Consider the following 12,362-nt stretch of genomic DNA (forward strand, 5'->3'; position numbering starts at 1 on the left):
TTCTTTCTTTCTTTCTTTCTTTCTTTCTTTCTTTCTTTCTTTCTTTCTTTCTTTCTTTCTTTCTTTCTTTCTTTCTTTCTTTCTTTCTTTTTTGGTAATAGTATGATCTGAAAATTTCCCCCATACCTGTGGTATCTTCAGCTACCTTGAGAATCAATCCTGTAAACTTACCAACATTTTATCAATTCCAGCATGAATTTCTTCTACATGTGCTTGATCCAATTCAGTTATATTTCCTGTCTTTGTTTTCTTCTTTGAAATAGTTTCTGGAAAAAAAAAATCTCTATCTATAATGTATGTATATGTGTATATATGTATGGATGTGAGTAAAGATAAATAGGTAGACAGAGATATATTTACAGATATTTTCCATCCTCTATTGTCTATTGTCCTATTTCTAGTTTCATTCTTAAATGCTCATAGGGTGACTTTGCTTGTTATTTCCTTTCTTTTTTCAGGCATTCTTAAATCTGTTGTTTTTTTTTCCCTCTCCACGATTTCTTCAGATTTGGTAATATTGCACATGATTTTTCAAAGGCCTTTTCTTTAAAAAAAATTGGAAGCATTGCCTTTAGTTATAAAATCTCTATTCTTGGAAAATAAGTAAAGCATTTGCTGACAAAGACAATTTTTAAACTCTTTTGATGTCTCTGTTATGACAATTGTTTTATATTGATTAAGCTTCTGTATGTACTGTGATCATTGTCTATTTCAATTCCTCCATCTGTGTCCCATCTTTTCTGTGTCAGTAAATGGTTTAAATCAGCCAAGTTGAAGTTATAACTTTTTCTATGTTCACAACTAGTTTACAGAGGCCAAGTTTGAGTTTTAATTATACAGCATATATATATGTGTGTATGTGTGTTACTTTCATTTTTATTTTCTCCTACCTTCTAATTTTAATCTTTTCAGTAACAAATCAGTGGATTTAATTTATATAAGTAGTTGATTTAGGAATCATTCCCAGATTATTAATAAACTATTTCCTATCTGTTAAACATAATCAATTTCATTTTTAGTTGGCATCTTCAGTGTTTATTATTTCTAGCACCTTCTGATTCTTTTCTCAAGAAAATGTTCGTGATTTATAGCCATGAGGATTTTATGTTATCTCGAAGTCTTTACTCCTCCTAATTCTTTACTCATAAACCACATTTTCCAATATATTTTTACCACCTTTTATCCCCACCTTTCCTTTGAAGTTGCATAATGTGAAAGTATATGCTTATTTAATTTAGACGATTTTTATTAAAGTCTTCTTTCTGTTTCGCTACTTCCAAATTTTCTGTAACATTTTGTTGCATACACTGCAATTATGTAAAAGCTGTTCTTTATGAAAGGGCTTATCGTGAGTACTGTAAGACAAGATGACCAAATGTCCATGAAATTATGTTTTTGTTGATTTTACATACTCAATAAAACCAACTCCAGCAACTCTTCTATTTGCGTTTCTAAGGAGAAACTGTGAGTTATTCTTCCATTTAACTGCAATTTCTTCTTTGCCTTCTTAACTGCTCGTAGTGAGAATGTCAAAATGGATATTGTTCATTTCCTCTAGTAGTCATTTATCACGGTATGTACTAGGGACTAATAATTACTGAAGCAATAGGTCCTGTTGCTCTGTGTTGTGTTATGTCTGTTGCATGTTTTGCTATTTTTTCTTTCTTCTTATTGTTCTAAGGTGACTTCCTGTGATGTTGATTAATAACATTTAGTTTGTTATTTGGCACTATGTTTTATAAGTACATGTGCCACATCTATTGCAGATGATCCAACAATGGACTGAAAAATTCCAAACCCTGGGAAGGAATGTGACAACTTTGGTCAGTAAGTGTGCTGAACATAAAACTCCTGGGATTTTTAATTCTTCCCAGTTTGGAAAAAGAGGAACTAGCTTGAGATCAGTTCTCAGATGGGATGGTAGAAGGTTCATGTACACTATGGCAGTGGTTTTGAGAGGAATGAGGGAGAGATAAAGAGGATAGGAAAAGGTAGAGTTTCTACCAAGATACTCAGCTATTCAGCAACAGATTTACCGTGGCGACCAGTGTCTGGCACATCTTATGGTTTCCTTCTTCAAGATCATTCTAGATGACATCTAAGCGAACAATCAAAGGTGTGTACTTATATGTTTTATCAGTGGCATTTGCTCTAGTAGGAGGAAGGAAGAAAGAGACAAAGAAGCTGAGGGGAACAGGTAATGCCTACCCTGCCCCATCTCACTTTTATTTAATTTTATAAATATTCTTTTAAAAACATTGTTACACTTAATATTATTTCTTATAAATTCCTGTGGTTGACTTTGTCCTTATGTTGCCTGGAGTCACCTTCTTTTTTTGTTGCATGAGTGCAATGGTTTCCACATGACAGAGACCTTTCATAAGGCAGGACTGGGAGGTCAACTTCCACCCCTTGTGAGAAAGTTATTCCCTTAACTGAGGGCATATGAATGAGTTGATTCATAATTACACTTCCAAGTACAAAATTATATGAATGTGTACAATATTTATAATTGTGCCCTGCAGTAACTAGATATTACAGTGAATAATGAGATGTTCTATTTTCCATCTGGCCAGCATGAGGAGACTTAGGTCACATTGATTTAGAAAATTGCATATTATTTTGATCTCAAACCACTGATTGAGTTACTGAAAAATGTCCAAAGTAACAAAATGTACAATTTTTTTTTATGATCAACTATTCCCATGATATATTTTGTCATTTTAACAAGAATACTCTTAAGTTTTCATAATGACATGTTTTTAATGGTAGGGATTTCTGACATTTGTGTCAGGGTGAAGGATATTGGCTAACAGTCTTGATTTCTCCCAATTTTGCACAGAATTGATCAGCACTCTCAGTATCAAATCACTTAGTGTCCCCTGAAATAGGAGCAGATTAGATGACTCATAGTTAATACACAGGGATATTGATGAAACACAGTATAGGCTCTTGAACTCCTCAGATGAATAAATAAATTCTTTGAAGTAGCTGACATTCTGTTTCTCCTTTTTAAATAATCATAACTATAACCATGTGGATTTTAAAACATTATTCATACAGAGTCAATTTGAGGTACATCCCAGTAAAGCAGATGATCAATAAAATGTGTGCTCACTCTCTTGTTTGGATTCTTTATTCCTTATTCTCTCTCTTTGTTTTAATCCTCTTATATAAAATGCATTATACTAAGTTTATTTCCCCCCGTGAGATTTAGAGTTTCTACCAAGATACTCTGCTATTCAGTATCTATGTATTGTTCCTTTCTTGGCTATTTATTTATTTAGGATATCTCCCATGAAAGGATGTTACAGTTTTGTTTACTGACTTCTCTTGATTATTTTCAGCAGGGGCAACATATAATTTGGGTGATCCAAGTATTTTATCTATAAATACAGTAAAAAAGATAATGGTGAGACAGAAAAATACTATTTAAAATAAGTCCACTAATGAAGTATGATAATTGTATTAAGACAATAAGTGGTGTTAGAGGCCTTCTAGTTCAAATTTCTAGATGAGATAGTTGTGGCCCAGAAAGCTGAATTGACTTTCTAATTTCATATAGGTAATATGTAGCAGAGCTGTGTTTTTATCCACTTTTTCTAAATATCCACCCAGACCTCTTTCCAGTAGATGATACATGTCCTCTGGATAAAATTGGAACAACTTTAGTTCAAATTAATCTTGAAATTTATTTTTTTAAACAGAATGGGTTCTAAGCTGAATTAAAAACACCTGTATGTATATGTATGTATGTATGTATATATATATAATATATATTTATATATATATATGCAATTATTTAGAATTTTAGAAACTAAACAAATAAAAATATAGATATGTAACAAATGGATTGGCTACAAGAAGATGATCTTTCTTCATGGAAATCCACTAAGCAGATACAAGTATGAAAGGATTCTTAGTTCTTTGAGATTTACTTCTATTTTCTAAAGTAATGGTGTAACAGTAGCCAAAAGAGGGGGATAGGATGCCAATAATCAAAATTTTTAGATTTTCTACAATCATTACCTACTGGTACTCTAAAAGTAAGATTTTTGTCTAGTGACCAAAAAGTAATCTGTTTTAGAGGATCTGTACCTCATAGGTGTTAAAATTCTGGTTGAAATTAAACCAGGTTACTCATTGGAAAGATGGCTCAGATATTATTTTCATCTTAAAATACTGGGGGGGGGGGCAGGTATCCTTTTACCTAAGGGCAAAACAAAGCAAAACAAAACATTTCACAGAGTATATGGTCCTCTTAACCTTTCAGTGATTTTGGTGGGAGCATATGGGGATGGGGGAATCAAGATATATGTAACTTGTGTTCATGTGAAATAAATCTCAGACCTTTTTTGTCTACAACCTCAATATGACTCAGCATCAGTACATGGCTGCAAAAAAGAATAACATGATTTTAGGCTCTATCAAAAAATCACAGTTAGAGTTTATCTGCAATAATGTGAAGAATTCTGTGATTTGATTTCATGAAGGACATGAACAAGAATATACAAAAGTATGTTCAGAAGTGAGTAACCTGGGTAGTGAGGAGACTCCAAATCTGAGATGTAAAGAGGAAGAGGAAAACAAGAAAAAAAGAGAAGAGAGGAGAGAAGAGGAGAAGAAAGTTGCTCAGTTGTTTTAAAGTATTTGAAGGGATATATATGAGAGGGAGATAAGACTTATCCTGTTTTGCCCTAGATCAGGGATTCTTAATGCCTTCCTCCCTTTTCTATGTCATAGACACCTTTGGTAGTCTGATGAAGCCTGAGTTAGAGGTTTGCATGTTTTTAATTTATTTTGTTTTCCCCCATCCAAGTTCATACACTTTTTTTTTTTTGGTCCAAGGCAATGGGGTGAAGTGACTTGTCCAGGGTCACACACTTAGTAAATGTCAAGTGTCTGAGGCCAGATTTGAACTCATGTCTTCCTGAATCCTGGGCTAGTGCTCTATCTACTATGCCATCTAGCTATCCCCCAGGACCTCTTGAAATATATCTGTGGACCATGTGTTCAAAATTCTGGCTCTACAAGAAAGAACTAAGAAGGGTGGTTGAAAATTAGACAAACTAGATTTAGGATAAAGGTAACAAACTCTTCATGAAGACTAACGCTATCTGAAAGCAGAATAGACAACCTTGAGAAACAAGCTTTAGAAACTTACCAATTGTGTGACCTTGGACAACTCACTTAACATCCATCTGTCTCAGTTTCCTCAACTATAAAATAGTGGATAATAATAGTACCTACCTCACAGATTTCTTATGAATATCAAATAAGTTCATATTTTTAAAGGTGTAACCCAGGGCCTGGCACATAGTAGGCATTTGATAAATGCCTCTTTTATTCCTTCTAAGCATCTAAATGAATAATAAAAGCTTGCTATAGCAAAAAAAAAAAAAAATTATCATTTAAGTGAAAATCACCAAATGCGGAGCTCTCCCCCAAACCCCTCCAAATACCTGTAAAAAATGAATCTAAACAAATTCTAGAGCAGCAGAACCCACAAAAAGAGAGAGTCAAACAAATTTCCAGTCCAAGACAACCTGGATGGTTGATGGGAAAGGTCAGCTGTACCAGGCTAGGAGACAAGCACTGTTCAGCATGGGCATGCAGGTAAAGACCAGGCCTCAGCAAACCTAGAGCAGTCTTCAGGTGACTGAACCACAGGAAACTGTGGTGGTTTTCAGATTTCTCAACCCACAAACACCAAAGACAATTTAGAAAGTCAGTAGAAAAGGTCTGTCTGACCACGGTGAGAGAAGAGGTTGGTCCGGCCCAGTCCTGGTGCAGCCCTGGGACATCGGCTGCTTCCAGAGCTCTCTGCCCATAGACAGAGGGGGGAATTGAACAGCTGATCAGTGGGGGTTTACAGGGACCTCTTTGCTGTTGCTGAGACAGGATTCTCTTGCTTTGCCTGTGCTTGGAGTTGAGTCTCAATCCTGGTTGGCAATCCTGGGACAAGGAGGAACACTGGCTTGGTGGAGCTTGTGGTAGCAGTGGAGAGGCAATCCTCCACAGTTCCAAGGCAGAATAGAGTGCTTGTGGTCACTCATAGACCAGAGCAAAGGCCAGGAAAGTAGTAAACACTTCTCCTTAGACCATACCACCTTGGAAGAACTGACAACTTACAGGTCCCTAGAAGTATCTCTGAAAACAGCTGCACAAATCCCCCGAAGCTTGGGACAGCACATTCTCCACATTGGAAGCAGACAGACCCCTATCCAAACAAAGAGTTTAAAAATCAAGTAATTGGCTGGGAAAATAAACAAAGAGCACAAAAAAGTCAGACCACAGAATCTTATTTTGGTGACAAAGAAGATCAAAACATACAACCAGAAGAAGACAACAAAGTCAAAGCTCCTATATCCAAAGCCTCCATGAAAAATATGAATCAGTCCCAAGCCATGGAAGAGCTCAAAAAGGATTTTGAGAGGGAAGTAAGAGAAGTAGAGGAAAAACTGGGAAGAGAAATGAGAGTGATGCAAGAAAATCATGAAAAACAAGTCAACAGCTTGCTAAAGGAGACCCAAAAAATACCAAAGAAAATAACACTTTAAGAAATAACCTAACCCAAATGGCAAAAGAGGTTCAAAAAGCTAATGAGGAGAATGCCTTAAAAAGCAGAATTGGCCAAATGGAAAAGGAAGTCCAAAAGCTTATTGAAGAAAATACTTCCTTAAAAATTGGAATGGAGCAAATGGAAGCTAATGACTTTATGAGAAATCAAGACATAAAACTAAGCCAAAAGAATGAAAAAAATAGAAGACAATATGAAATATCTCATTGGAAAAACAACTGACCTAAAAAATAGATACAGGGGAGATAACTTAAAAATAATTAGACTTCCTGAAAGACATGATCAAAAAAAGAGCCTGGACATCATCTTTCAAGAAATTATCAAGGAAAACTCCCCTGATATTCTCAAACCAGAGGGTAAAATAGAAATGGAAAGAATCCACTGATCACCTCCTGAAAGAGATCCCCAAAGGAAAACTCCTAGGAATATTACAACCAAATTCCAGAGTTCCCAGGTCAAGGAGAAAGAATGACAAGCAGCCAGAAAGAAAAAAAAACATTCAAGTATTGTGGAAACACAATCAGGATAACACATCATTTAGCAGCTTCTACATTAAGGGACAAGAGGGCTTGAAATATCATATTCCAGAGATCAAAGGAGCTAGGATTAAAACCAAGACTCACCTACCAAGCAAAACTGAGTATAATCCTTCAGCAGAAAAATGGACATTTGGTGAAATACAGGACTTTCAAGCATTCTTGTTGAAAAGATCAGAGCTGAATAGAAAATTTGACTTTCAAATACAAGACTCAAGAGAAGCATGAAAAGGTAAACAAGAAAGAGAAATCAGAAGGGAGTTATTAAAGTTGAACTGTTTACATTCCTACATGAAAAGATGATATCTGTAACTTGAGACCTTTCTCAGTATTAGGGTAGTTGGAGGGAAAAAAGATATATGTATGTATATAAGTGTGTATGTATATATATACATATATATTTGCACACACACATATATGTGTGTGTTTATATATGTATGTGTGTATATAAGTGTATATATGTATGTATATACAAATGTATATGTGTATATATATATATACACAGAAAGAGAGTATGCCGGGTGAGTTGAAGGGATGATATATAATAAATAAAATTAAGGGGTGAGAGAGGATTATACTGGCAGAAGAGAAAGGGAGAGGTAGAATGGGGTAATTTATCTCACATAAAACAGACAAGAAAAACCTTTTACACTGGAGGTGAAGTGGGAGAAGGTGAGAAGGAATGAGTGAATCTGACTCTTATCAGATTTGGCTTAGGGAGGGAATACCATACACACTCAATTGGGTATGGAAATCCATCTTACCCTACGGAAAAATAGGGAGGAAGAGAATAAAAGGGGGAAATGATAGAAGGGAGGGCAGATTGGGGAAGAGGGTGATCTGAAGCAAATACTATTGAGGAGGGACAGTGTCAAAGGAGAGAACAGAATAAACAGGGGGTGGGATAGGATGAAGAGCAATATTGTCTAGAGGGTGATAGAAGGGAGGGCAGATTAGGGGAAGGGGTATTCAGAATGCCCACCATCTTGGGGTGGGAGAAGTCAAGAGATGGGGAGAAAATTTAGAACTCAAAATCTTGTGGAAGTGAATGTTGAAAACTAAAAATAAATAAAATAAAAGAGAAAAAAAATCAACAAATCCTTTTTTTCTAGATGAAGTTAAAGTATATCACACAGATTTATTATAATACATTACTTTTTATAGATGAAGTTAAAATACAAGAAAACCTCACTCCTTGTCCCCTCCTTGTCTCCACCTTCTAGCTTCCCTGGCTTCCTTTGAGTTTCTACTAGTCTCCAATTCTTGAAGAAACCTTTCCTAGTGCCCCTTAATACTAACACATTCCCTCTGTTGATTATTTCCAATTGTTCTTGTATGTGTAGTTTGTACATGGTTGTTTCCATGTTGTCTCCCCCATTAGAGTGTGAGTTTTTGAGGGCTGGGACTCCCTTTTACCTTCTTTGTATCTCCAGTAATTAGTCCAATGCCTGGAACATAGTAAGCACTTAATAAATGTTAGTTGACTCACTGAGTGACTACTTGGAGCAGCAGTTGCAGTGGGAATTGCCTCACTCAAAGTGAGAACCTTAAAAGATTTTAGCTTAAAAAGTCCAGGATCTCCCATTGCATTCTGGGCCATCTCCAGTCATCCTGATCAATATCTGGCCACTGGACCCAGATGACTCTGTAGGAGAAAGGCTGATGACTATGCACAGCCCTCCCTCACTCAAATCAAAGTCAATTGCAAGTCATGTCATCTCCCTGATGTCATAGTCCTCTTTGAAAATGAAGGACAAACCACATCACACAACAACCGCAAGATCTCTGCAGTAATGCAGATCTAATTTTCTTTTATTTAATATTCACAGTGTGGTGCAGGAGAATTCTGATGAAGACCAGCAGAGGCAAGCAGGGTTAAAAGTTAACAGATCTCTATTACTACTCGTAAGAAGAGGAGGAGAACAGATCCCAACAGGGAATGACCTCAGTGTCTATCTCCCATTTAGGGGTGGCTAGGTTGCTGAGTGGTTAGAGCACTGGACCTGGAGTCAGGAAGTCCTGAGTTCAAATGTGGCCCCAGACACTTACTAGATGTACGATCCTGGACAAGTTACTTAACCCTTAATTGCCTCAGTTCCTCACCTATAAAATGGGACCCCCTAAAGAAGGAAATTTCAAACCATTCCAGTATCTTTGCCAAGAAAACCCATAGACAATGCCCATTAGGTCATGTAGAATCAGAACAAGAGAATGACTGAACAACAACAAAAGATATCCCCTGTTGCCCCCAGTCCCCAGTTGAGAACAGCAAACAGTGAAGTGGATTCATGACAGGGAAATGTGCAATTACTCAAAGGCCCCTTAGATCTCAAACTTAGAGTTTTGAACAAAAAGCTGGTTGACTACAAAAGGTGACTTCCCTTTCATCCATAGGAAAAGATAATAGTATAGTTGGGACCAAAGAAACAACATAATTTTCTAAATTGCCTATTAAAGAGTGAGAAATGAGGGACAGGGACCTAGGGAATGTAAATCAAATTGTGCAAATCCAACAAGAGGCTGGGGGAGGCTTAATCCTCAGTCTCTGTTCTTATTCTTCTTAGCATACATGCATTTTTGGGGGGGCTGGGGTGAGGCAAACAGAAGTAACTTGCTCAGGGTTGCACAGCTAATAAGTGTCTGATTTTGGATTTGAACTCAGGTCTTTCTAACTGCAGGCCCAACATTTTATTCACTGCAGGCAACAAGGTATGTAATGTTCTTGGTGACATTTGACTTCTGGTAGTCAGCTTTGAGTGCAAATAATTGCATATATGGTATAGTGGAAGAGAACAGTGGGTTTTTAAATTTTATTTTATTTTTTTTGAGTGAGAGGATCTAGATTCAAATCCTGCTTCTGGCCCTATAGGTAAGTGATCAGGACCTTTCTGGACCTCATTTTCCTCATCTGTAGAATAAAGATCTAACTATATGGTCTCTAAGGCCTCCTAAATCTATAATCCTATTATATTTTATAGTTTATTTATGAATATTTAATGTTAAATTTGTACTGAGAGTAAGATATAGTAAATATTGTCTACATGCTTCTTTCTAGAGAAAGCTCTGTGGTATATAAGTTAATTTTTAAAAAAATTAAATAAACATTCCTAAAGATTGTTAAAGTAAGAGTATTGGCAAACATATAAATGTTTTAAAAGGTTACTTACTTTTCCCTTGTCAATAAGACAAGGATTTGCACATGTTATCTGATTAACTTGGTAGTGGCACATAGCCAGGTAATTAGGCATGGTGCAATCTGATTAGTTGATATAGCTGCAGAACTACCTTATGTAAATTAATATGAAAAAAATTATGTGCCACTTTAAAAATTACTTTATGAGAGGAATAGTGTAGTCTGCATCATCTCCGTTAAACATACATAGGAAGGTATTAAAGATTATACCATAAACATCTGGATGAGAAGGTTTAGAGATTGAATACACCAGAATAATCACACTATTTTTTCCCCTTTTGCCTTAAAATTACCAAAAATAAAATAGTGCAATCACTTGATTAGAATCTAAGATTGCTAATGCTAGAAGTTCTTCATTATCACTTATAAGGTTATATAAATTGTATTTTGATAGAAAAATGTGGCCATTTAGGAGAAACTAGCATCAAGAATTTAAAGACCACAAATCTTATGGCAGATTCCATCAGAATTTACTTTAGGAAAGAATCTTATGGGTAAATCTGCTGTTTTAGATGTTGTGCTGCTTTAGGAAGCTTGGACTTATTTTTAATTTAGGAAATCAACTATACTTAAAAAATCAGGCTGGGAGGAAATGCTAGTGTATGAGAGAAAAGAAATCTTTGGTTCATGAATCATTTAAAAGTTACTTTAAATCTTATCTTCTTTGAATCATAACATGTTGATATGTCTTCTCATGATCCCCATAGGACTAGATAATAAAAATTGGATAACCACTTTAATTAAATGTGTAGAAAGAGGATCCCCCAAAATAATTTACAGAGTTCTCTGTTTTGGGAAAAAGAAGTCTATTAATTATCATTATTTTTTAAAACCAACCAGAAATCCAACTGGCTCATTTAGACCTGCATATTTGCTTAGATGTGGGATTTTTAATCTAGTGTGATTGCTTTTTACTCTAATGATCTTGGGTTTGAGCCTTACCTAATAGATATGGAGGGGTTGAAAAGTGAAAAAAAGAATTACTAGGATTGGTGCTTAAAGGAGATGAAAAACTAGAAATTAGAGGGTTGTGAATTCGTCAAAGAAAGACTCGGGAAGAACAGATTGAAGAGTTCTGAGTGGCACTAATTTTGTTGATGCGGGAAGCTGGACAAACAGATCTAAATTCTCAGGGCATTGGGGAACATCTGACATTGCCATTTTTGTCTAAGTCGCTGGACTGTGTCTGAATAACCTATTGCAAATGATTTTGTTTCTTAAGGGCTAATGAAATGAGTAAGATAACTTAACTATGTCATGATATTGGTAGAAGAAAAGAAGGCATATTTCTTTCATGCTAGACATAATGGTACCCTGTAACCATACTGTTTACCTGTAATTTGCAGAACAGCCCTCAAATTCCTTAGACCATAGTAATTACTTAACTTTATGAAAAAGCATATGGTATGTGTCTTCAATTCAATTTCCTCCTAATAGGTCCCAGTTACCCTACATTCCATTTCTTTCTTTCTCCTTTCATCTGTAAGCAGTGACTCCCAGGCCACAAGTATTCCTTTATTGTCATCTCCTATGGTGGTTATGGTGGTCTCAACATGGGTGAGTTCTACTTCTGTGATTCAGTTGGGAAGAAATCAAAATCTCCTTTTTCTTTGTTCCAGTGTTATTTTCAAATCATACAAATCATACTAATTTCCAACCAAAGTCCACACTGTGAATTTTACTTATCTTCCTCACATTCTTACTTGCCTTCCAAGATCCATTTCAATTCATTTCGTTAATTTACACCCTCCCTATAGTTATAGAATTATAGAATGAGATTAACATACTCAAAGGAGGAAAGAGACTTCATGTTGATTTTATTATCTACTTAGTAGGTTCCTAGAGGAAAAGAGTAGACACTTACCCTTAGCTCACTTAAACTGTTTTTTTTTTGTCATGGCCAAGATATCAAGTACTATTAGACACTATCTTTTTCACCTTTTCCTCTGTCCACAACTAGGCTTCCTGCAGGTAGTGGTTTGGTCCTGCAATGTGGTTGGTGGTACAGAGATTATTGAGAGCTAAGCTTGGCATCAGAAAGACCTGAGTTCAA

The sequence above is a fragment of the Vombatus ursinus genome, unplaced genomic scaffold, assembly GCF_900497805.2.
Source record: "Vombatus ursinus unplaced genomic scaffold, bare-nosed wombat genome assembly UNPS02014774.1, whole genome shotgun sequence".
NCBI lineage: Eukaryota > Metazoa > Chordata > Mammalia > Diprotodontia > Vombatidae > Vombatus > Vombatus ursinus.